At 43.8% G+C, this 26,143-nt stretch overlaps 1 protein-coding gene and 1 pseudogene across 4 annotated transcripts in view; one reads left to right on the top strand and one right to left on the bottom strand.

Moving 5' to 3' along the window:
• Window positions 1–26,143, top strand: part of KIAA1549L (KIAA1549 like) — a 219,022-nt gene that overhangs the window by 5,487 nt on the left and 187,392 nt on the right. The gene's annotated exons all lie outside the window — the stretch shown is intronic.
• LOC112303188 (ubiquitin-ribosomal protein eL40 fusion protein-like) overlaps window positions 12,150–26,143 on the bottom strand; it is a 100,861-nt pseudogene continuing 86,867 nt past the window's right edge.

Genomic DNA, 26,143 nt, shown 5'->3' with positions numbered 1-26,143 from the left:
TCATTGTAGCTGGTGGGAAGGTGGCAAGGAGTCATACTTATTTGGCAATATTTATCAAGTGCCTGGCATATGCCTGGCCAAACTTTTCATTCAATACAGGAGGTTTAGTGGAGAATAAGCCAGGCTCAGCCCCTTCCCTCAAGTGGCCTGTAGCCCAGGACACGAAACCCTTACTCAGGGGGTAGAGAGGCAGGTCCGTATTGTACCTCTATGAATTGGGTCAAGTGAGGGAATGTGGCAAGACAGAAGGTACCTTTTTTGTCCAAAGAGGCTGTTGTTGCTCAGCTGCAGCCTGGGAGGGAAGGGGGCTCAGGGTGCCAACATTCTTACTTCTTAAGAAAGGTGGGATCTTTATTTAAAATCTTGTTTTCAAATGTCACCAACTGATTAGATTTTTGAAATGTCATGCTCTGCAAAGAACACACCCATGAGCTACCAGTTTTTTCTTTCTGAAAGTAAAGTTTATGAAGGTATAAATTATATACAATAAAATTCACTTTTTCCCCCCTCACCTGAGAACATTTCCTTACTGCTTTTAGAGAGAGAGGAAAGGGGGGAGAGAGAGAGAGAGAGAGAGAGAGAAACATTGATGTGAGAGAGAAACATCAATTGGTTGCTTTCTCTTATGTGCCCTGACTGAGGACTAAACCTGCAGCCTGGGTATGTGCCCTGGCTGGGAATCGAACCCGCGACCGTTTGGTCTACAGGATGGTGCCACACTGGCCAGAGCAAATTAACCCTTTTCAGGTATACTGCATGATGAGTTTTGACAGAAGTGTACAGTCATGGATCCACCACCACAAATCCAGATACAGAACATTTCTATCCCTCCTGCCCCTTTTTCTAGCTCAAGAGTTTTTAATCCCAGGCACTGTTACTATTGGGGCTGGATAATTCTTTCTTGTTGGGGACTGTTCAGTGCATTGTAGGATGCTTAGCAGCATTCCTGGTCTCTGACCAGCAGATGCAAGTAGCTCCACCCCTCCTCAGTTCTAATAACCAAAATGCCTCTCGATATTGCTAAATGTCACCTGGCAGGTGAAATTGCCCGCAGTTGAGTTCTACTGCTCTAGCTTTGTAGTAAGTCTTGAAATCAGGTAGTGTGAATCCTCCTTTTTTCTTAACTTTTCAACATCTTTTTGGATATTCTGTGTCTTATGCTTTTCCGTATCAATCTTAGTATCTCCTTGTCAATCTCTATAGAAAAAGCTTGCTGGAATTTTGATTGGAATTGCATTGAATCTAGATCAGTTGGAGAAGAATGATATCTTAACGATATTGAATTTTTTGATCCATGAACATATCTTTCTCTATTTATTTAGGTATTTTTAATTTTCTTTCATTAATATTTTAAGGTTTTCAGTATATTAATTTTGTACATGGTTTTTCATGCTTTAGTAAATAGTACTTTAAAAATGTCCTTGAGAGTAGATAGAAATATGATTGTTAGAATATTAACCTTGTATCATGTGACCCTTCTCAACTCACCTTAGTTCTAGTAGCTTTTGTAGAATCTTTGGGATTTTTCTAAATAGAAAATTGTGTTATCTATGAAGAGTTATATTGCTTTATTTCAAATCTGGATGTCTTTTATTTCTTTTTCTTGCAGTCTGCACTGGCTAGCACTTCAAGTACATTTCTGAGTAGAAATGGGGAGAGTGGCCATCCTTGCCTTGGTCTCAGTCTTGGGGGAAAACATTCAATCTTTCACTATTAAGTATGATGTTGGCTATAGTTTTTTAAAAAAATATTTTTATTTTTCATCTACAATTGATGTACAATATTATATTAGTTTCAGGTATACAACCCAGTGATTAGACATCTATATCATTTATAAAGTGATCACCTCAATAAATCTAGTACCCATCAGACAGCATACACAGTTATTACAACGCTGACTATACTCCCTATGCTGTGCTTTACGTCTCCATGACTGTTCTGTAACTACCAATTTGTACTTCTTAATTCCTTCACTTTGTCGCCTATTCCCCCTCCTCCATCCTGTCTGGCAGCTGTCAAAATGTTCCCTGTATCTGTGAGTCTGTTTATGGTCTGCTTGTTTATTTATTTTGTTTTTTAGATTCCACATATAAGTGAAATCATACGGCATTTGTTTTTCTCTGACTTATTTCACTCAGCAGAGTACCCTCTAGGGCTATCCATGTTGTTGCAGATGGCGAGATTTCATTCTTTTTTAATGGCTGAGTCATAGTTCATTGTATATTTGCACCACTTCTTTATCCATTCATCTATTGATGGACACTTACGTTGCTTCCGTATCTTGGCTCTTGCAAATAATGCTTCAGTGAACATGTGGATGCAGGTGTCTTTTTAAAAAAGTTATTGATGAGAGAGAGAGGGAGAAAGATAAAGATTGATTGATTTTGTTGTTCTTCCACTTCTTTATGCCTCCTTGGTTGATAATTCTATGTGCCCTGACCAGGGGGATTGAACCCACAACCTTGGCATATCAGGGCGATTCTCTAACCACCTGAGCTACCTGGCCAGGATGCTGGCATCTTTTTTGATTTTAGTGTTTTGGGTTTCTACAGATAAATACCGAGAAGTGGAATTGCTGGGTCCTATAATACCCAGAAGCAGAATTGTTCAATCCTTCATTGTCTCTTGTAACTTTTGTCTCTAAGTCTGTTTTGTCTGGTATGAGTATTGGTATCCCAGCATTTTTTTGTTTTGTTTTGTTTTCATTTTCATGAAATATCTTTTTTCCATCTCTTTACCTTTAGTCAGTGTGCATCTTTTGATCTGAAGTGAGTCTCTAGTAGACAACATAGTAAGGGTCTAGTTTTGTTATCCGTTCAGCTACCCAGGTGTATATCTTTTTTTTTTTTAATTTTTATTGTTATTCAATTACAGTTGATATCTTTTGATTGGAGAATTTAATCCATTTGCATTTAAAGTAGTTGTTGATATGCCCTGGCTGGTGTGGCTCAGTAGATTGAGCACCAGACTGCGAAGCAAAGGGTTGCCAGTTCGATTCCCAGTCTGGGCATGTGCCTGGGTTGTGGGCCAGGTCCCCAGTGGGGTGGAGCATGAGAGGCAACCACACATTGATGTTTCTCTTCTTCTCTCTCTAAAAATAAATAAAATCTTTTAAAAAATAAAGTAACTGTTGATAGATATGTATTTATTGCCATTTTATTATTCATATTTTTTATCTTTCTTCTTCCTAAAGAAGACCCTTTAACATCTATTATAATACCGATTTGGTGGTGATGAGCTCCTTTAGCTTTTTCTCATCTGGGAAGCTCTTTATCTGTTCTTCAATTGTAAATGATAACTTCACTGGGTAGAATAATCTTGGTTATAGGTCCTTGCTTTTTATTACCTTGAATATTTTATGCCACTCTCTTTTGGCCTGTGAAGTTTCTCTTGAGAAGCCAGCTCACAGTCTAATGGGAGCTCCCTCATAGGTAACTACTTTTCTCTTGCTGCTTTCAAGATTCTATGTCTTTAACCTTTCGCATTTTAATTATGATGTGTCTTGGTATAGGCTTCTTTGGGTTAATCTTGTTTTGGACTCCCTGTGCTTCCTGGACTTGTATGTCTATTCCCTTTACCAGGTTAGGGGAGTTTTCTGTCATTATTTTTTCGAATAGGTTTTTAATTCCTTGATGCCTCTCTCCTTCTAGCACGCCCATGGTGTGCTTGAAGTTGTCCCAGAGGCTCCTTACTTTACCTTCATTTTTTGTTTTTTTTTTCCTTTTTGCCTTTCTGATTGGGTGTTTTCTGCTTCCTTATCTTCCAAATCACTGATTTTATCCTCTTCTCTTTCCCTAAGTTCCTTGAGCATCCTTATAACCAGTATTTTGAACTCTGCATCTGATAGATTGCTTGTCTCCACTTTGTTCAGTTCTTTTCTGGAGTTTGTTCTGTTCTTTCATTTGGGGCATGTTTCTTCATCCCCTCATTTGGGCAGCCTCCCTGTGTTTGTTTCTATGTATTAGGTAGAGCTGCCACATCTCCCAGTCTTGGTAGCGTGGCATTGTGTAGTATGTGTCCTGTAGGGTCCTGGCTGCTGTGCAGGGGCTGACCCCATGGAGCAGGGTTCGCTTCAGCAGGGTGTGTTGAGTGTGTTGCTCGTTGGGGTGATTGGGTGGTGTCTGGTGTGGCCTGAAGCTGTCTGCCAGGTGTACTGGCTGTGGCGCCTCCTGGAAGGTGCAGGCCAAGATCAGCCTCTGCATGTGGTCTGCCCAGGGCCCCCTGGCATGAGCTACAGAGTGATCTGCAGATGGCTGCTCCTTGTGGTGGGCTTGGAGGTGCCTAGGCGAGGGCAAGCTGAGAACTGAGGTCAGCTGCCACTAGTGCTGAGTCTGGGGCCACTTAGCAAGAGGTACAGGGCATGCTGAGGCCAGGTGCTTCTTGTTTGAAGTTTTTGAAGCTTTATAGATCTTAGGAACATCCTCATTGTGAGCCAAGATTGGCCATTTGTATGGAAAAGCCACCAGCAAAGGTTTGGGTGGGTTTGCAAGTTGGGTGGGCAGGGTTTCAGGGAATCACCGGGATGAGGTGAACAGTGTTAGGTTGATGGAGACTCAGATATGGTGCCCACCTGCTGGTTCTGTGAGGGGAGGGCTCAGAAAAGGAATAATACTCTGCCCACACTTCTGTCAGGGAAAAAGCTGCCCCTCCAAACCTCTCCCCAAAGCCAGACAGTTCAGTTCCTTCCCATATGTCCCTGGCACCTTCCGAGCTGCTGCTCAGTGCTGGTGCTCCCAGCGAGTGGGTCCCAGTAAGTTCGTGCGTGGGCCCCTTAAAGAGGAACTGCTGTGAGTCCAGTAGTCATCTGTCTCACTGAGCCACAATCCCTACAGGTTTTTACAGCCAGAATTTATAGGGACTTCTCTCCCTGGCACTCGAACCCTGGGCTAGGGCATCTGGTGTGGGGTTGGGACCCCTCTTCCCTCAGAGGGGACCTCTGCAATAGCCAAGATAAACGGGGATAAACACTGTGTTTAAACCAACTACTGCAGATGTAAATAAGGCCAAGTGCTGCCTCAAGCATTTAGCCCAAGGTCAGTGCTGCACCTGCCATCTGCCTACTCGGGCAAGACTTTGCCTAATGCATCCTAACCGCGAGAGGGGAGTTTGATTTTGATTTATGTATGTTACATCTACTCTTAGATTTAACATCTCTTGACTTCAGAAACACAAAATGGCTTTGGTATTTATGCAATACCAGTAACAAGGAGGTCTCAAATATTTCTAACTTCACTCTTTTGATGTGAAATGTGGAATTGAGTGTCAGAATGAATCCAGGGCTCCCAGACCTACCGCTCTACCTCTTTGCCTGCTACTGAATGCTGCCCCTCTTCACTCACCTTTCTATTTACCCAACGTCAAGAGTGAACCAAGGAAGGCCGAAGGAAGCTGTGAAGAGAAGAAAATGTGTTGAAATTAGTAGCACAGCTAGTAAGTCCCCGTCGAAAAAAGCTGAGCAAAAATATCTCTAAACCTACAGACTTCATTATTAAATAATGAGTCTTTGTTTTGAACAGAATAGAAGGATCTGGATTCTGAGCATTATTTTGAATATAATTAAACTGGATGGAGGTATATTAAAAAGTCAGTGCTGTACAGCTGTCGTTGGCATTTTCGTGTTACCATCTTATTAATACTGGAGGTGAATGCACAGATCAACCTGGTGAATCCTACAGAAATGAAGCCTTTTTTTAGCTGGGGGGGAGAATTTCCCGTTTGTCGTCCAGCAATAAAAATGACATTTTAAATAAGTGTTTTTCCATTCTCAGGGCTAATGTAATGTGGTTGCTTTTCCCTACAGGGGTGTCGTCCCCAGAGTTTGGCATAGCACTTCAGAGTTGTTGCCGTTTTCACCCTCTTTTCTTGTTTGAATCTCAGTTCTCTCCTAGGAGAGGCTTGAGGAAGTAATTTGCTAAAGGTCATACAGTGGTCCAGGGGTTTTCACATTATTCTATGATTCAGGGGACAGATTACCTAGCTACTCAAACAAAACTAGCTCAAGTTTGGGGCCCGAGGCCACAGAGGAATTGCGTGTGACATATTCAGTATAGGAATGAAATACAGCCGGGCCATGTGGACACTCTAATTAACTGACAGGAACCGAGCTAACATTGTTGAGCCTTTACTGGTTGTGTGAACTCACTTGATTTTCACAACCCTGTGAAATAGGTTCTGCTATGATCCCTGCTTCCGATGAGGGAACTGAGGCACTGAGTAATTTAACAATAACTCATGCAGGGTCACACAGTTAAGTGTCAGAGGTGGGGTTTGACCCTGGGCAGTGTGACTCCACAACCCTGAGCCTGCTTCCACGGTAAGAGGCAGGGGTGACTGGCTTTGTCTCACGGACCTGGTGGCCTCTTGCTTCTCTCTTTTCCTGCAGGCTGTGTCTGTCCATCTGCCTCCTCCTGAAGACTGGCTTTCTCTGCCTACCTGTGGCTTCTTGGTTTCCCCATAACTGGACCTTACTTGGGGCTTTGTTTGCTGTGGTGCTCACTGCAGTTAGAGTTGACATCCTCGCCATCCACTTCTGTCTTGGTCCCAGTTCTGTCTTTCCTGGGAGGGAAGATCAGGCTGCCATAGTCTGGCCAGTGGAGTGAGGGGTCTTTCTCCCTCATCTGATCAGCAGAGGCTAGAGGAGAAGGGTCATAGGGCACAAAAAGGACTTCCTAGGCTGACCCTCCCTTCAGCCATGGCAGTTTTGAATGAGGTGGTGTGGACAGGGTAAGCTCTCCCAGGCTTGTCTCCTCCCCCATGGCAGCACAGAACAGGTGCACGTGCTGGTAAACTGGCTCTATGGAAAAGAACGACAACAAGTAGCCCGATTACCAGCATTGGCCAATTTCCATGGCCTAACTGCTCCCACCGTGGCTGATGTCAGGCTACCAGGGTGACAGCGGAGCGGGGAAGAGATGCACGCAGTTGGCCGAGCGCTGATGGGGTCCAGGCCATCTACGGACTTGATGATGCAGGGCGGCTGGCGCAGTAAGTGCAGGATGCCTTCAAGGAGTTTGAAGTTTAGGCTTAATAGGCCCACCAACTAGGTGCTTTAATAATTAGTTAAACAGGAATAAGATTTCGAGGAAGAGAGTGTGGAAGTTAGTTAGGCATACGCAGCCTAGAATAGTTTGAGGTGTGTTATCCCAAGTACAGGCACATAGAGATGCTTTCTAAAATACTGCAAGTTCCTTTGTCTGTATGGTCTCCCTTGTGACATATAATTAACCCTTTCACTGATTTTAAGATGTCAGACCTCATTTGCTGGAGGGGCGTTGGTTTTGTTGTCTGACACTGAAAAGTGTACTGTTGATTTTTTTTGCTTCTAGATGTCATCACCTACTGCTCATTTGGTCTTGTCATTTTTTCCAGCTTACAGACCTAGAGATGCGACATCCACGTGGCAGCCTGTGAGACCTCTTTCAGTTGAATATACACTATTCACCTTGATTGGAGGTTTTATTTATGATCACAAGGCCACGCTGAGTGCATGTAATTATGCTAAAAGCCTAGACAGTCCCGCGACTCTGCCTCTGCCAGTGTGTCTGATGTCTCCGCAGGTCTCGAACCATCGGGTGTGTTCCTTTTCCTTGCACATCTGGAAAGGGGACTGGGAGTCTTGGCTTTGGTGTGTTCCTTACAGTTCTGCTGACGTCCCCTGTCTTCTGCCTGATGGGACTTTGTCCCCAACCCTGGCCAGCTCTCAGGGTGGGGCTGGCCACGGGGAGATGGAGTGAGGGAGCGTTGATAGGGTACAGCTCTCCTAGACACGGAGTTCCAAGTGTCCTACTGATAGAAGGTCAGGGTCTTTCCCTATAAAAATAGCACAATTAATTTATTCTTTTAATTTCCCTGGGGATGTAGCGAGAGAAAAATTTTACAAGATTCTTCTTTTATGTTTCATCGGAGATTTGTCCTAGTTTGTGGACGTGTTGACTTCTGAGTAGGAGGACTAATGTTTGTGAAGCAGCTACTATTGTGTTAGTCACCGGACTAAGAGTGTACTCCCCACGACGACACTGTAAGGTAGGTCTTGTCCATTTGGCTTGGAGAAACCTAAGATTGAGAGAACATTCATGAAACTGACTTGCCTAAGGCCACTTAGCTTGTACGTGTTGAAGCTAGGATTTGAAGCCACATCTGATCACAGTGTACATACGTGTTCAGCTGTCCTGTGCAGAACTTTGCCCATTTATTACATTTTCAACCATACAGAAGAGTTGACAGTGCCGTACAGTGAACAGCCACGTGCCTGCCACCTAGACGGTACAGTAAACCTTGTGCAGCATTTGCTTTATTATCTGTCCGTCCGTTCCCCTCTCCGTCTGTCAGTCATCTTATTTTTGATGTGTTCAAAACAAGTTGCAGACATCGGTACACTTCACCCCCAAACACTTCAGCATGCCATTGATTAGAGTTTAATATATGTTTATGGTTCTTTTTTGGAGGTGATTTTTATACATACAGAGAAATGCAGAAATCCTAAGTATGTATTTCCAAGTTTTGACAAACGCATGTACCCTTGTAACCTCAGTCTCTGTCATGATACAGACCCTGATGATCACCCCAGGAAGTGAGTTTCCTCTTGCCCCTTTCCAGATATTTCCCTCCCTGTTCACTCCCTGCCTCTCACTCCCCAGGCATCACAGTTTGATTTTTTCCCATGACGGTTTTGTTTTTATACCATGCAGTCTTAAATAATTATGTTCATTGTTTTAAAATGGACTTTTCCTTAGAAGTCTTAGGTCAGACAGTATTTATTGAGCACCTGGCATGTGGCAGGCACTGTGCTGGGTGCAAGGAAACAGGCACTGATTCACATGGTTGGGGGAGAGACATTATTAGTCAGCTCCTCAAAGGAGTAAGTATATCCTTACGAGCAGAAGGGAGGGCTGAATGGGAAGCATAGGGTGCTGGAGGAGCCTTGAGGAGGAGACTGGTCAGGGAAGGCTTTCCTGAGGAAGTGACATTTAAGCCAACTTCAGAAGAATGAAAAGGAGATAATCAGGCAGGGATTGGGAGCAAAGGGAGGAGTACATATTGTCCTCTGGTGGGAGGGAGTGTGGTTTTTTGGGGAACTACGGAGAAGGCAGGGGTCATTGGTGGGCAGGAGTCAAAAGGAGGGTAGGTGGTGGGCTGCGCAGAAGAGGTAACAGGACTGGATCACACAGCTGACAGACTGTGGCCCCTAGCCTCATCTTAAGAGTGACGGGGACCCTGGCTGGTGTGGCTCAGTGGATTGAGGACCAGCCTGTGAACCAAAGGGTTGCTGGTTTGATTCCTAGTCAGGGCACATACTTGGGTTGCGGGCCAGATCCCCAGTAGGGGGCACGCAAGAGGCAACCACACAATGATGTTTCTCTCCCTCTCTTTCTCCTTCCTTTCCCCTCTGTCTAAAAATAAATATAAATAAATAAAAATCGAAGGAGAAAATTTCCATTATTAAAAAAAAAAAGTGACGGGAAACCATTGTGTGGTTTTAAGTAAGAGTGACCTTGACATTCAATTATCCAACCAGTTGAGTTGGAGAAAGAGGAAATGTGGACTGTATGTTCTGAAACCGTAGCTAAAATTAAATATCATTGGCATGAAGCTTCCAAATTTTGGGAGAACCCTACTGTACACTATGAATCCTACACAAACCTTCACATTCCTTATGATTTTCTCCCTTGCCTGTCTGCCTGCCCGGGCAATACTAGTTACTAAATAAAGGTCCTCTGTGCCCCCAGCTCTTACCTACTCTTTCCTCCCATTCTCCCTGCCTCCATTTCATCTTCTCCTTCCCTCCTTAACTAATCCCCCTCCCACCACTCTCTCCTCCCTGTAGGGGACCCTGCAAGAGTTGCCAGTGAGGGTCTGATTGCTTAACCCTGGGGTGGTGGACGACCCTTTGCCCTGTCTACAGACCTTCCTGGGGCAGCCTCATCCAAAGCCATAGATTTAACAACCACCTGTGTAAGGGTGATGCCAAAAACTCTTGCCCCACTCCTGAGGATGAGACTCCAGTACCCACAATTTATTGGACATCTTTACTAATGGCTACAGACAACATTTCTCCTTTAAAGTGAACTCAGCTTCTCTAATTCTTGCTCCCCATTCTGTATTTTCTATTTCAGTGAGTGTGACCACCACCCATTGGTTGGAGCCAGAAAGCTGAGAATCATTTTATTTTCTTCCCCCCTTTCCTTCTCTAGTTGGCTGCCAGATCTTACTACTGGTATTTCTGAACACTGTCAGAGTTCTGTCCCTTGTCTGTCTCTGCTGCCATAGTTCCGAGTCTCCCGCGTTCTGGTTTGTGTTCATGTCAAAGACGTGCCTCCTGGGTGGTCGCCCTGCCTTTAGTCTTGGCTCCCTCTACCCAGTTGCATCCTCCAGCCAGAGATTCTTACATAACATAAACCCACCCAAAGCTGTCAATGACTCCCCATAACTCAGTTCAGCTCTGCTGCTTAGCTCTCTGGGTTCTGTGTGAATGAGCCAGTTCCTGCAAAACCTTTTCATCCCCCTTACATTTTATCCTTTCTTCCTGGGAAGCCTTCTTAGCCCTGTCTGCTTGGTTAGCACCTGCACCTTCTTCAGGACTCAGTTCAAGTATTGCCTCCATCAGGTAGCCTTTCCTGGTGCCCCCTCTGCCCTCCACCCCAGGAGTTAGATGCCACCCTGAGCTCCTAGCCTCTCTACTACCCGCAGTGGCCTACTGCTCTATCAGACGGTGAGCTCCTTAGGCAGGGGTTCCCACAAGGTCCTCCCAGGTACACAGGGTCAGGGAAACCCTTTCACAACAACTGCGATCCATGTGTAAAACTGTTTTCATGATAACTGAGGGCACATACTATCATGTTTACCAGAAAAACTTGCTCAGGAGGAAGGGGAAAGAATATGCTATAAAGTCAAGCCAGCACTAAGGGACAGTTGAGACACTGCCCCTGAGCATAGAAGGCAGTAGATAGCGCTGTCAGGGCAGAAAGCAGGGCTGCTTCAACTGCTAAAAGTGGGGTAATTGTGGAGTCTGTAAGTTCTAGGGAAGGAAAGTGTGCAGACAAGCCCTGAAGTCTGAGAGCCATTATCTTAAAGCTGGATTTAGGTCTTACTTGTCTCAGCACAGGGCCTTACACATACATAATAGGTAAGGGATAGCTGTGATGTGTATTAAGGAAGGAAGAGAATTTCTTTGGATGTCCTGAGCATACATGTAAAGTCCTGTCATGTTATTTCTGGTTGTAAAATCTTTCTTGATCATTTTGCCAATGGATAATTATGGATAGCATAGCACTTATCTAACAGAAATGAAAAACATTTAAAATCAGGAACATTTTCATAAAAATAAGGATTTCCAGGTTCTCTTGAAACAAGCAGGAGATTGCCCACACTGGTCCACTTCAATCACGTATTGGCTCTGAGGGGTTTACGGTGCTAACAGTCTAATCCCCAAGTCCGTAATGGCTCAAAGCCAGAGGATTTTATGTCTCAGTCACATAAAGACCAGCTGAATGTACCTCATTGGCAGGGAGCTCTCTGCCAAGAAGTGACTCAGGGACTCAGGATCCTTCCTTTATGGTTTTGCCATCTGCAGTCTGTGACTTCCAAGGACACTGTGCTTGTCTGCACCCAGCTGATGGAAGGGGAAAGAGCAAGGGGAACAGGTCCGAAAGGACTGTGTATCATTCTGCCACATTCTGTGGATTAATGTGGCTCTGTCACTTGGCCACACCTACCTGTAGAAAGACTGGTAAACGTGGAGTGAGCACAGGTGTGGAGGACAGCCAGCTGCTCTCTGACATGATTCATTTTTGCCTGTGTGGCCCCTTCAGGCATTTGAGTTTGCAGTCCTGGGTTTAACAGCAATAGGTGGTGGAGGTAAGGAAACCTGGGTTCTAATTCCTGTAATGTCATTTCCAGCAGGACAGGGACTTCATCTATTTTGGTCACTGCTGTATACTCAGTGCCTGGCACACAGTAGGTGTTCCACAAGCCTTTGTTGATTATATGAATCCCCTTCTGACCCAGGTGGTGATAATAGCTACCATTTACTTAGTGCTTATTGTGTTCCGTCCTTCCTTCCTTCCAATGAAAGGGAAACTTTATTGAGGCCCCAGGGTTATGGGGTTCAGGCAGAAGGCTAGCCTGTGAGCTGGGAAGGTGGTGGAAGGACCTTATTTAACTTTCTTCTTGGGGCGCAGGTTGTTGGTGTGGCCACACTTCTAGAGGCAGTTAACAGTGCAGGGGTGTAGGCAGGCGTAACACTTGAGCAGATCATCTTGTTGAAGTTGTACTTCTGTGCGAGCTGGCGGAGGGAGGGCTTGATGATGCCCCCATGCAGATGAAGCGCCAAGCACAGCGTGGACTCTTTCTGAATGTTGTAGTATAAGCGACTGTGGCCACCCTCCAGCTCTTGGCCCCCCAAATCAGACGCTGCTGGTCAGGCGGGATGCCCTCCTTGTCTTGGATTTTAGCTTTGCCATTCTCAGTGGTGTCACTGGGCTTGACCTTGAGGGTGATGGTCCTGCCAGTCAGGGTCTTCACAAAGACCTCTGCACCTGCCGGGGAGGCTGCTTTGCTGCCTCATTGAAAAGCTACATACTTGATTCTTTTAGTACAGCGACTTTAAACCCGTGAGCTCCTTCAGCTCCGGCTAGTGTTTATAATATCCTAAGACCTGGGAGTGCTGGGGGAAACAGGGAAAAGAACACTCTCTACTCTGAATTTTGTTGGCTTATTATCATGAAGCCAAAGAAGAACTAGAAAATAATTCAAATGTCTTTACCTTTTCAGGATCTTATACTTATTAAACCCAAGGGTTGCAGAAGATGTAGTTTTTATCCTGTTACAGGTGAGATACAATTCTCACAAGTCCCCGAGCTTACGTGGTGGTTGAGACTCCAGGCGGTGAGCTGGCCATCTGGTGAAATGGACATCCCCTCCTACAAACAGGCATCTCCCATGGTGGAATGCCACCCCGAGGGGCCTCATGCTGAATCCCTCTGGCTCTGTCCACGGCCCACTGGCCATCTGTTCTCCCCGACCCCCGGGTTTATCTTGGCTTTGCATGCTGATGGATGAGATATCTTCTGAGTCCACTGTGCCCACCTTGGTCGTCTTCTTATTTTTAAAAATCTCTTCTTAAACCTTAGAAATGGTTACAGGTTATACTCACTGAGTTTTGGGAATTCAGAATGACAAAGATGAAGAAGGAAGAAAGATGCAGCCATTTGGTCCCAGGCCATGGCCTTCCTGCTTATCTGCCTACGGGCTCAACGTTTCAGCCCCTGGCATCATAAAGCCTGCCCTTGCTGGGAAGAGCTAACCTCACTCACGCTGACGGGAGACTGACTTTTGATTCCTCACTAGTTAGTTGCTTATCTCAACCCATCATGAAGAAGGATATTTAATAATCTGCTCTGAACTTAGTATTAATTATTAGAAAAATAATTTCTATTATTTTGACATTAGGCCACATATTTCAATGATAATTTTTACAGGCTTGTTGGTTTCTGGACTTTCAGGTATAGCCATCTTTAGGAGTCAGGGGTACTTGTAAATATGTAGAAATCAACCAATTGGATACTGACTGAACATGCACGATGAGCTAAGTAAGGTCAATGCTAGGTGAGGTTTCCAGAATGGTACCAATCATTCTTTTAAGGAAAATACACAGGCCATGATTGCATGGAAATAGCTCATCAAATACAGAAGGTAACGTATCTAGGTGCAGAGAATAAATGTTAAAAGAATTTATGTCATTTTTTTATTCCTCATGGACTGGGCTGTCAACTTCAGTCTCCACTTTACTCTGGGTTATAATTGGCTGGGACCGGTGGGTCCCCAGTGCTAAGTGCCTCTCTGAAAGGGCAGCGGTTGCTGAGTGTCTGTGATCACGGCCTGAGACGGTGCTGGGCATCCTCAGGGAACTTCTGAACTGTTGAGCTTCCCCAGAGCAAGTCTTAGGGGATCATGTGCCAGCAACAGAACCTTTAAAAGTGAAGTTGGCATTTTGCTCCTCAGATATTTCCTTACCACAACACACAGTGCAAATTGTGGAATAAAATAATCTTTAAATTGTTCGTGGCTGAATTGCCTAAACTGCAGACTATCTTCATCGACAGCTCTGCGTCGCGTCAGTGCCAGTGAAAGCGATGGTCTCCACCCACTCTGCCGTGTGCCTGACGCTGTGCTGGGTGCCTGAAGTGCTTGCTGCGGCATTTCATCTTCACAGCCGCTTTGTGAGATGTGACTCTAATTATTCCCATCTTACAGATGGGGAGGCTGAGGCTTAGGGAGGCGATGTAACTTGTCCAGGACCACACAGCTGAATGATGTTGGGTCTGTCCCTCTGAACCCAAGGCTACTGCTCTGCATGATTGTACCTGCTCCTCTGCCCAGCGGGCCACATCTCAGGCCTGAGGACGTGATAACGCAGTTTTAGCTCATAGGCACATGTTTATGCCTTCCAGAGGCCTTTCACAACTGTTATTTCCTAGTATGATCTGGCCTCAAAGGGAGCGTGAGCGTGGCTGTGGCCATGAGGATATCCACGTTGGGTCTCCTCGTTTGAGATTTGAGATGCCGGTCATTTCAAACGTTTATTATTGGGGATACTGAGAACTGAATAGATTATGCTTTGATCCCCATAGTATTTGAAATTCAAGTACCCTGGCCAGAGCTCTCTAACATTTTATGGAATTCTTCAAAACTCACACACAGAGATTGAATCAATTTTGCTTTTAGTCTTGTTTCAGCCCTTTGAAAACGTATAGGCCCAAGTCACACTGTGGCTCTGAATCTAAATAAAATTTAGATGCCGTGGGACACGGTTCTGAACTTGCCCTTTGAGCTTGGTGAGTTATGGGTTTGTCTGGAGGGCTCATCGGTTTCCCTGCCCTCGGTGACCACCCCATTTCTCATGCCGGCGATGTTGAAAATCGTGTTTTGGTTTGCAGCTACCTGTTATGGAATTCACATAAATTCACACCCGAGGACTAGACCTGAGATGGATGTTGAGAATTGCTTGCATCTGTGTACTCAGTTTCAAAATTTCCAATAGATTTCTTATATCTTCATCTATTCAGCAGTATTACTGAGTGCCTACTGTGTGCCAGGTGCAGGGCTCGCCTTTACATGAAGACTCACTGTTACTCTTGTCCAGCCCCTTTCTCAGGGTGGCTGCTAACTACCTCTGAGTGACTGTCGGCACTCACCTGCTCACCACACATTTGTTTGCTGGATGCCAGTTCTCTGCAGGGACTGTTAGGTGTGAGGGCACAGACATAAGTATCTACAATATGGTAGGTTGGGACGGGGGGAGTCTTGGTCAAAGAGATGCCACCAGGCTTTGGAGCACAGGGGGTGTCCCTCAGAAGCAAGTAAACAAATAGAAGCAAAGTAAATGCTGAGCGACAGGCAAATAATCATTTAACCCATCTCTCTCATTTTACAGAGAAGATGTTGAGGCTCAGAGAAGAATTGTTTGGCCAAGCTTACTTTCTGGAGCACCTCAGACTCGGCGTTCTGTTTCATGACCCCATCTTGGCGCGCATTCCTCTCCTGGTTAAAACGCACACAAGAAGCAATACTCTTTTCTGAGAACCTTGGCAACCAAGTGGATGACAGTTTCATCCTTAATCATTTAGAATAGGGGCCCATGAACTCCTCGAGTATTCTTTTCTACATTATTTTGAGGGCAGTGCACAATAAGAACTACAGTTTACATTTTGACCCAACACATATCCAACTAAAGAAAAAAAGTGCCAAGAAATAATAATACCTTCCATGACCTTTCTTATTTTTTTCCTTTTCCTCTTCCTTTCATTTTCCATCTTTTCCTTCCTCCCTTTCGTCCTTTTCCTTCCAAGCTGGTCCTAGTGCACTGTATTGATTTCGTGATCCGCTAATGACCCACCCTTTGCACACACTGCCTCTGGGGTGTGTCAGTAAATCCCGAAAACTTTATGTTTAAATTCACGTGCACTTTTCTGGGAGAAAAGATTTCCTTCGTATTCAGGGGCCTGACCAAAACCGATTGTCTAATACTGATTTAGATGTTTTGTTTTCATTGAGATTTGACATCACCAGTTCCGTGCACCCAAGCATAGAAATTACTGAAATTATTCTGACTGTGGGTGCTTGTGTCGGCTCGCTGACGTGGCCTGTATTGTTTGTTGTTAAATGAAGTTAATATTTGCAGACGCTCTGGGAGGGTGAAATGATCCTTTAAATCTCTTGTATGTATGCATGTGCAGGTGAAAAGCTGGGTGAGGCGCCATAAAAAGGATTTACTTGGTGAAGGAGGTTTAATAAAACCTTCATTTAAAGTCAGATAAAATAACAGCCCAGGAAACTTTTCTTTTCTTTTGGTTTATATCACGTCATTTGTTCAACCATTGCCCTTGGTAGGAGGAATGAAGAAAAAAGGCGTGAACAAAGTAATAGTCTTGCCCTCATGAAATCTAGGAAAGAAGAAAAAGAAATGAAAAGAATGTTGCCTAAGCATTAATATAAATAGAATAAATATTATAAATGCATTGATGCCAAAATGTGTAATAGAAAACTTAAATTAGATTTGTGGAAGGGATGAGTAAGAAGATAACAGAACAGACATAAAAAGATGGCCAAAATGATTTTGAGCTACAAAATTATTAAGCTATGGTTTTGAGTAACAGTTCAGATGAAACTGCCATAAGAGAAGCAAAAAAAATTCGCCCCGGCTGGTGTGGCTCAGTGGTTGAGTGCCAGTCTATGAATCAAAGGGTTGCTGATTTGATTCCCAGTCAGGCCACATGCCTGGGTTGCAGGCCACGTCCCCAGTAGGGGGCATGTGAGAAGCAACCACACATGGATGTTCCTCTCCTCTTTCTCCCTCACTTCCCCTCTGTCTAAAAATAAATAAATAAATAAATAACATCTTTCAAACCGCCCCCCCCCCAAATTCCAGATTAAACGCCCTTTGTAATGTCTTCCTTGTTACCCCCTTACACATTTGGTTGGCAAAAGAACCAAAAGCCACATTAGGAAGAGTATCTTCTCCGTGTTGTAGGAGAGGAAGCCTCTGTGTCAGGAGCCTTACTGACCTGGCCTGCTGTCGGGAGGGTGACTGGTTTCTCTGAGTAGGAAGATTTATCATCACCTGCGTGTACCGTTCCTTTGAGTGATCTTGGCAGTTGGAGCAAAACTAACTCATCCCTACACCAGTCAAAGAATGAAAAATGCTTACGTACTACGATGAGTTTTCCTTTTTTACTTTTGTAACACAGTTAAAACTTTATTATAATTTGTTGGAGGGGGGCGTCGGGGAGGGGATGGAGAATAAGAAAACCTTGTTACTCCCTCCAAAACCGGTGTGCAGAGAACAGGGACAAACATAATCCCAAATCCCAGGACATCAATACACCCGCTGTCCCCGTTTCTGTTAGTAACTGAGTGCTGCTTTAATTTGCTGGGCTCGCTTTCAGAAGACTGGGAGGGGAGGGGCTCCTCTGGGCTCCCAGTTATGCTTCACACGTGCACAGGCCACATGGCCACACGGATGTGCCTGTGCACAGGAGGGGCGCCTGCCAGACCCCTTGGCTGTCCATTTGGTGTCTCTGTTTTCAAGGGATCTTTGATCCAAATCCTATGACCTCACAGGCAGATGGACATAGATGGGGGGCTAGAGCACAAGCTCACTCTTGCTGATGCTGTGTTGTAATCTGGCAGAGAGCGAAGCTCCCCAGAGCCCAGAAATCCCAGGAGGCTGACATTTGCTCTCCACCCTGCATGTTTCTTTCTTAAGGCCCTCACCCCCCCGCCCCCGCTGCACCAAAGGGATTACCTCTCACTGAATCTTCCTTCGAAAATCTAACTGAAAAGGGTAAGGGTACCTTCCAGGAAGCAGTTACTTTGTTGTCCTGCACCCCTTTTTTTGATTCCCATACATCCATCCATACATCCATCCATCCATACATACATACATTTTTGTAACTCTTTGTTTAACCTTTGCTTTCGTATATCCAGGTGTCAAATGAGGTCTTCTTGCCCCTAAGCCCTAGTTAGATGGACGCCAGCCCCCCTGTTTGCCCACTGGCGGAAGTATAATGCACTTTCCTCGGGGGCTTATGTTCTTCCTCTCACTTCTGCCTTTGAGCTTCTGCTTCCACCAATGACCCAGTTTGTTTAGGGGCTCTTGGTCCTCTCTCTTCACACATCTATCCAGATAATGTGTTCAGTCCCTTTTCTTGAGTTCTTCAAACAGCCCACCTGAACTCAGCATTTACATGTACACAGAAGGCTTTATTTTTTTATTTTATTGTTGCATTACATCCCCAGAACTTCAGTCTTATAGCTGGAAATTTGTAACTTTTGACCACCTTTACCTGTTTTGCCCACTCTCCCCCACCCCCATCCCCACGTGACTCTGGCAGCCACCAGTCTGTTCTCTGTTTCTATGGATTTAGTTCTTTAAGATTCCGCACGTACGTGAGATCATTCGGTATTTGTCTTTCTCTGTCCGACTTATTTCACTCAGCATAATGTCCTCAAGGTTCATTCATGTCACAAATGGCAGGATTTCCTTCTTTTTTATGCCTGATTAATATTCCATTGCATATATAGACCACATCTCCTTTATCCATTCATCCATTGACCGACACTGAGGTCTTTTTGTGTCTTGGCTGTTGTGAATAATGCAGCAGTAAACCTGGAATGTACAGGTGTCTCTTCGAGAGAGGTGTTTTTCTCCCTTTGGTTATACATCCAGAAGTAGAATTGCTGGATCATATAGTAGGTCTATTTTTAATTTTTTGAGGCATCTGAATACTGTTTTTTATAGTGGCTGCAGCAATTTACGTTCTGACCAAGAGTGCACAGGCGTTCCCTTTTCTCCACATCCTTGCCAGTACTTAGTCTCTTGTCTGTTGGGTGATGGCCACTCTAGCGGGTGTGAAATCATATCTCCCCGCGGTTTTGATGTGCGTCTCCTTGATGATTAGGGACGTTGAGCATCTGTCATGTACTTGTTGACCATTTGTGTGTCTTCTTTGGAAAAATGTCTATTCAGTTTCTCTGCCCATTTTTAAAATGATTTTTTTTTTTTTTGCTACTGAGTTGTATGAGTTTGTATATTTTGAGTATTAACCCTTTATCAGATATGTGATTTACAAATATTTTCTCCTATTCCGTAGGTTGCCTTTTTATTTTGTTGATGGTTTCCATTGCTGGGTAGAAGCTTTTAGCCTGATATAGCCCCACTTAATTTGTTTTCACTTTTGTTGGCTTTGTTAGGAAGACATGAATGATGGTGGCAGAGTCCAAAGGATTTACACCGCAGCAAGGCAAATGGCTGTTAAATTGGTCATGCTGTGTCCTTGTTTGGAAGAGTTCTTAGGCCAACTCTAAAAACCCTCATTCTTCTGCCCTTATCTTCCTATCTTTTCTCTTCTCTTTTATCCTCAATCCCCAAACTACTCATCAGTTTCGGTCAGAGCTGTTGATCTTTCTTTAGTCACTTTTTGAACTCTCAGTGATCCCTGCCTATGGGGGTCTCACCTCCTGCCTACGGGGGTCTCACCTCCAAGCCCAAGAAGCACATCTTTTTTTTCCCCTTTCCTAAACAAGATAGTTCTCTTCTGAATGGCCGTTCATATCATAGAAATGTAACTCAGTTACTTAATTGTGTACTTTCTAGAGAAAAATGAATTCTACTCTTTTAGGTAAGGAACAGGTATTTGTTGTATCCAAAATACAAAGATTAGAAATGTCTTTTGCAGCACATTTTTCTCCCAGACACGTAATAACCAAGCGAATGTGTTCTGGAGCTGGGAGGGAAGTCATTTTTACCAATAACTGGTCTGGGGGGCAAAGGGGAGTGGAGAACTAAATGCTGAACTGGAAGTGAAGCGCAGGGGACTTTGCCACTTATCAGTTGTTGGCCTTGGCTTTGGGCCAATCACCTGCCTCTGTTTCCCCTCTGCAAAGATAGATTCAGTGATTTCTAATGCCTTTGAAAGCTAAATGTATATATACATTTTAGAGCTTCCCAAATCTTTAGGGAAGCTTTCTACACACAGATACCTTGTGTATGCAAGTTTTATTTTTTGTTTTTTTGGCATCTCTGCATCCGGCTGTACAAGTCCAAGATGCTACAGATTTTCCTCTGTTCAGGAGTTGGTTGCCTCACCTCTGGCATGCCCTTGAGATTAGGTGGGTGTCCTTCCCTTAAACTGGATTCTGAAAAAGACCAAGAGCTGCTCTTGTGGGAAACCTTTTTCTCCTTTAAAACAGTGCAACGGTCAGAGGTTAGAGACAGTGCTGCTGGTGCTGGGGGCGGGGGTAGGGGTGGGCCAGGCATCTAGGGCCAGGGATCCTGGCATCTGTGTTCTTCTGTTTGTTTTTTTTGGGGGGGGGAGGTGTTTGTGAAACTTGGAAAGAGTCTCAAAACTCTACCTCCCTCACTGACACCAAGCTGTGTGATCGCCGACCCTTGTGAAACCCTAGACTTATTTTAAAGGTCCTGGTGACTGAAGTATTGGTTTGCGGGCTTTGCAGCATTCTTTATCAGAGGTTGGAAGGGTGGTGGTTCATAATTTATTGTCCTCGAAAGGGCTTTTTGTAGGAAAGTCAAATGGGTGACATTTACCGTCCTAAAAGTTTCCCTTGAGTTCTCATTTTTCTTGCTGGTTTTCCTGGAGATTAAAGGAGGTAGCATTTCTTCCAAGGTAGTCAGTCTCCTCCTCCTTCGTGCTTCAGTGACATTTTTGTTAATCCACTAATGTCATTAAGGGTAGGCTCCAATGTCAGACACTTTGGACTGTGACTTTTCCCAGAATCAAGAAGGTGAAAGAAAATCAATAAAGATCAGTTGCTAAATCAAGGTCATTTTGCTTGCGTTTTCTGTTCTCCTCACTCATTTATTCTCCTTTTTTGGGAAAACACCCCTTTTGAATGACTTCATTTGATCATTATCATTGTCCTCTTTCTCAATTTTAAATGAAAAACCCACAAGCTAGCTTTTCTAGTGTGTTCTCACATCTTTTTTTTGTTTTTTCTTCCCTGTACTTTTATTTTCATAGTGGTTTTCTGTAAGTCCTCAGGGCATTTTGGGATGAGATTGGGAAGAAAAACTCAGTACAGTGTAAAGTTACCTAACACCCATCTCAGAGTAGGAAAAACGCTTAGAACAGCCAGGAAAAAAACCCCAAGGGAGTCTGGGGTAGTGGGAGCCACAAAGGCCATTTTGTCTTTTCTCAGGTTCCTCTGTCTGTTATTGCTGCCTTTCTGCCTTTTATTTCTTTGTTCGAGGCCCTCTGCTGTGTTTTTGCTTTCACCCCCAATCCTTTTTCACAGAACTGTGGAGTATTAGATTTGGGGTGTGAACCATGGGAATCACTTAGACCAACCCCCTTGTTTTTTTTGGAAAAGGAAGCTAAGGCTTAGAAAAGTTACCATTAAAGGAGGCAGTGGATTGTAGCAGAGAGATTTCTCCGAAGCTTTGGAAGTGCAGAGGGGTGGGCTCAAATCCTGGTTCAGCCATCTACTGGCTGAGCGCTCCTGGGCAAGTCTCTCAGCTGCCTTGCTGATGCATACATACTGCGACTGTAAGTGGGGATAGTAGTAACACATTCCTCCTGGAGCTGTTGTGAGGTTAACGGAGATAATGAATCTCGTGTTCCTAGGCAGTGCCTAGGAACTCAACCCCGCCTCCCCAACCAGTAACGATCATCACCAGCTGGTTAGAGGCAGTACCTGGATCAAGTTGGTCGCAGGTTTCTTACTGTAATGGACATTGTTAACCATCTTGATTCTGAAACACCTGCGTCAGTGCATCTCGTGCTCTGCTTTTCATGGTTGTCAGTCTTCATGGCTTTTGACGTTGAAGTTCGCTTTTCAGTTTATGACCTCATCTCAGCCCTTGAGATTAATACTGCATTTTAAATTCTACTAGGCTCCTTGTGGGCCCATGCATGGGACATACACGGGCGTACGAGTAGGTAGCGTTTGACTTTGTCCTTGAAGTTGATGTCGGCTTGGGTTTATGAAGAAGGCAGAAGGGAGTTCCAAGAAAAGGGAGCAGCATGAGCAAAACCAGAAGCCAGGACTTGCAAGATGTGTCTGGGGAATAGTGAATTGTTTTCCAGGCCAGGGCAAAGATGGTTTCAAGAAGGCAGGACTAGCCCACTCTACGAAATGCTGCAAAGACATGGAGGCAGGTGAAATCAGGCAAAGTGATTGGATTTGGCTGCACAAGATTCCTTCATGAGCTTCAAAAGGGCCACTTCAGTGGAGTGAAGGGGGCACATGGCAGGTTGTAATGGGCTACAAACAGAATGAGTGTTGGGGAAGTGCAGTTTGCTGGTGCAGACCAGATGTCCCCAAATGCTGGTCCTAAGTCGTTAGAGGTGAAATGAGAAATAGAACGTTAATATAGTATGTTGTGCGTAAGCTTATTTTATTTACTTTAAATAGCCATCCCATAACCTGAGTTTGTAGCCTTACATTTTTGGTTTTAAAATGTCCTTTCTTTTATGGAATGATGACGGTTCTCAAGCCTGGTTGCAATGAGAAAGCTCGGGGAGCTTTTAGAAGCAGTAGTGTCCTGGCTGCACCTCAGATCAGAGTCCCGGGTGGGCCTCCTGTTGGGGTGCGTCAGCGCTCCCCACATGGATTCTGTTGTGCAGCCAGGGTTGTGAGCCTCACTGCTGATGGGCGGTAGGGTTTTTATGGTAGTAGTTGTTGTTTTGTTTTAATTTTCAAATGTCTTTACTTGACCAAATGAAAAATTGTGAACTCTTAGTTCATTGCCCAACCTTGTTTTGTTTTGTTTTTTCATTTTTACTTACATTTATATTCTCTTCTACCAATTTATGAAATTCAGATGGCAGAGACCCAAGTGAAGTGAACTTTTTCAGTGACAAGGGAGAGTTCATTATAGTTTTCCTTTTAAAGAGTTAGGTCTTCCAGTGCTTTTGAGCGGCATTCGGTGTACTCCCATTTTCCGGAACATTCTGTTTGTATGAGGTAAGGCACACTTGCGTTCTCAAGCACGGATTGAGTATCACTGCGGATTATTGAGAAATCAAGTCGGAGACTGAGGTTTCATGGATATGAAGCCCACGGTCCTTTCCTCGCTGGTGAGCCTCATGTGAGCCTTTCCTCACTGCTCGTGGGGAAGACGGTTCTTCCTGTGGCTCCACCGTACCTTCTGTCCTAGCTGCACACAGGATGTCTTGAACCGTCTGGTCCTTTCTGACGTTGAAGGTGAATCACCTTTTTACCTACAATTGCAGGTCTGAAGCATGGCATCACATACGTGAAACATTCTTATTCCTGCCTTCTGATGCTTTTAGTTATTTTAATGTTTAAAGGTCAGAGTAGGAAACATCTTAAGTGCAAAACATTTAATTTCCATTAAAGTTAAAGGTTCCTAAGCTTGTGTTATAGTCAATAAAAATGATGATGTTTAAGTCAGCTAATGTCCTATTTCTTCCATGAATATTTTATATGAACTGCACAGAAAAAGAAAGTCTATATGTCTATCCAGTTATGTCCAGTGGCTATTGGAAACTTGTCTTCTTGGGTTAGTATATGAATAGCTCCTATTATTTATATTCAGATTGTACAAAGAATTATATGTATTGTTCTTGGAGCTTGTTTTGCAGACTAAGTATTCTGGCTAAATCTTGCTAATATAGGCATTCCCTGAATTACTAACATCCTTGCAGACTTGCTATAAATAAGACTGTGTGGGCTGGGCTATGCTAGGAAAATAGCTAGGTTCTACCGGGGGGCAGGAAATAGTGTTTCTGGGTGCCTGCTTGCTCTAGGATTAATCCTGAAGTATATAGTGTTGTATAGCAAGGAGTCTCTTAACAGACCTCCACTTGAGCAGCTGGCTACATTCATCAGTGCTGGTCGTTTGCTCTGGGACCGATGACTCGGCAGGCAGATCACCCGTGGTCAGGAAGCTGGCACCTTCTCCCACCGTGGGACAATCAGTTGCACTAATTCCCACACTGTTGATACTCTGTTCGACTTGTTACTGTGATTTCTTAATGTATTGAAATATTATTATGTAAACATTAAATATTAGCACGAACATTTACACATAGCAATCTGCTGCGAGATAGGTGTTATTATTCTCCCCCTTTTACAAGGGGAAAATGGAGATACAGAGAGGTTAAACGACCTGCCTGAACTAGTAAGTGCCAGTGACAGGATTTGAACCCAGGTCGTCCTATTCTAGTTACAGTCTTAACTGATATACTCCATTCTCAGGGGAGTGCATAATCCTGGCGGAACCGAAGGCTTTCCAAGAGGGAATATGAAGATGTTCCATAGTTGACTCTGGGGAATGTGAATCTCATGAGATTCCCCGTTTGGAAACATTTCATTTCTAGATGGTTCAGGGAAATGCTACACTGGACACCGCCTTCCCAAAGATGAACATTCACCTTCACTTTCTAGAGCTTGAGGAGTTGGGTGGCAAAGAAAACAGCTTTGCTTTCTTTACCCCAGAATCTCCCGAACTTATTTGAACGTGGAATCCTTTCATCAAGAACCCTTATTAACATTCTACAGCGTGAGCGATCTACAGAACATGACCTTCGTTGGCCCTGGATTTAGATTAATTAATTCTAGGAGAAGATGTGTTCCCGTAACAATGTGCAGTCAGGATTGTTATGCTGCCGTTTAGCATAGTAGGTACATACTTAAAACTTCTTATGATTTTAGTCTTTTCATTTTATATTCTGGTGCAATCTATGTAATTAATTATCTTCACTTATTTACTGGGTACATTATAATCTATCCTAATGAACAGGCCAAGAACTTTTTCAGGCACTGGGGAAACAAAAAGTGACAATTATAATGAAAAATTTAACGGTTCACCCGTACAAACTGCTGGCGTGCCCTCGCGCGCCATACCGAGGGCCAGAGGCTGCATCCACCTTCGCAGGACTGTCTTTCGAGGCTGCCTCGTTGCAGAGGGTGAGAATACTTGCGTGTGTCTAGTGCATCTCGTTAGGGTGTTTACACTAGTGAAAAGAAAAGCTGAGCAGGGATCCGACACAGCATTCTTGTGTGAGGACATGTAATCTCCAGGATCTGGGTGTTTCTGGAAACAGGGAATATTTGGAATTCCCTGAAATTGCCCTGGAAAACTCTGAGATCGCCATTGGCAAAGCATCTGGGACATTATAATTTCTTAGTTCGGCAAATCTACTACCTAGTATTTTTATTAACTGCCACTTTCAATTAGCACACAAGCCAAGAAGTATATTAAAATTATAATTGGTAGTTATGCAGATCATTATAAATGAGTTCTGCAACATCCTTAAGTGCCTTCAGAATCACACACAAATTAAGCCTTGTGCAGTATGGATGTAGCATGAAGTATATTTTATAGTGCAGTCATTTATAAAATGAATAATCTGTGGATGATTAGATAATCTTGTAAAAGGGATTTTTAAAAATATGGTAAAAGATATGTAACATAAAATTTATCATCTTAACCATTTTTAAGTGAACAGTTCTTTAGTGTTAGGTATATTCACATTGTTGCGAAACAGATCTCCAGATGTTTTTCATATTGCAATTTTGAAACTTTGTACCCATTAAACAACCCCCCTTTTTCCCTCACCTGCCAGCCCAGGTAACACCTATTTTCTTCTCTGTCTCTATGAATTTAAAGACTTTGGATACCTTATATAAGTGGACTCCTATAGTACTTGTCTTTTTGTGCCTGGCTTCTTAACACTTAGCATAACATCCTGAAGCTTCACCTATGTTATAACATGTGACAAGATTCCCTTCCTTGTAAAGCCTGGATAATATTCCATTGTATGTAATGGAATATTACCATTAAAGTGGTATAAGTATATTCCACTCTAAAAAATCTATTCATCAGTTCACAGACGTTTGGGTTTCTTCTAACTCTTGGTTATTGCAAAAATTATAAAAAGACTTTAAACAAGTGATGCCTAGTTTCTGTCATAAGCTAGTAATATAATTCATTTAGCAACCCTTCTATTAATGGATTTATAGGTGACTTCATTTTTCCGTGACCATAAACATCTGATAAATGTCTTTCATATAAATCACTGGTGATGTCTTGATTATTTCCTTAGAATAAATTCCTGGAATAGAATGCCTGGATCAGCAGGGTGCACGTTGTTAAGGCTTT

This window comes from Desmodus rotundus, chromosome 5 (assembly GCF_022682495.2).
Source record: "Desmodus rotundus isolate HL8 chromosome 5, HLdesRot8A.1, whole genome shotgun sequence".
Lineage (NCBI taxonomy): Eukaryota > Metazoa > Chordata > Mammalia > Chiroptera > Phyllostomidae > Desmodus > Desmodus rotundus.
This window is presented reverse-complemented; position numbering and strand designations above follow the sequence as displayed.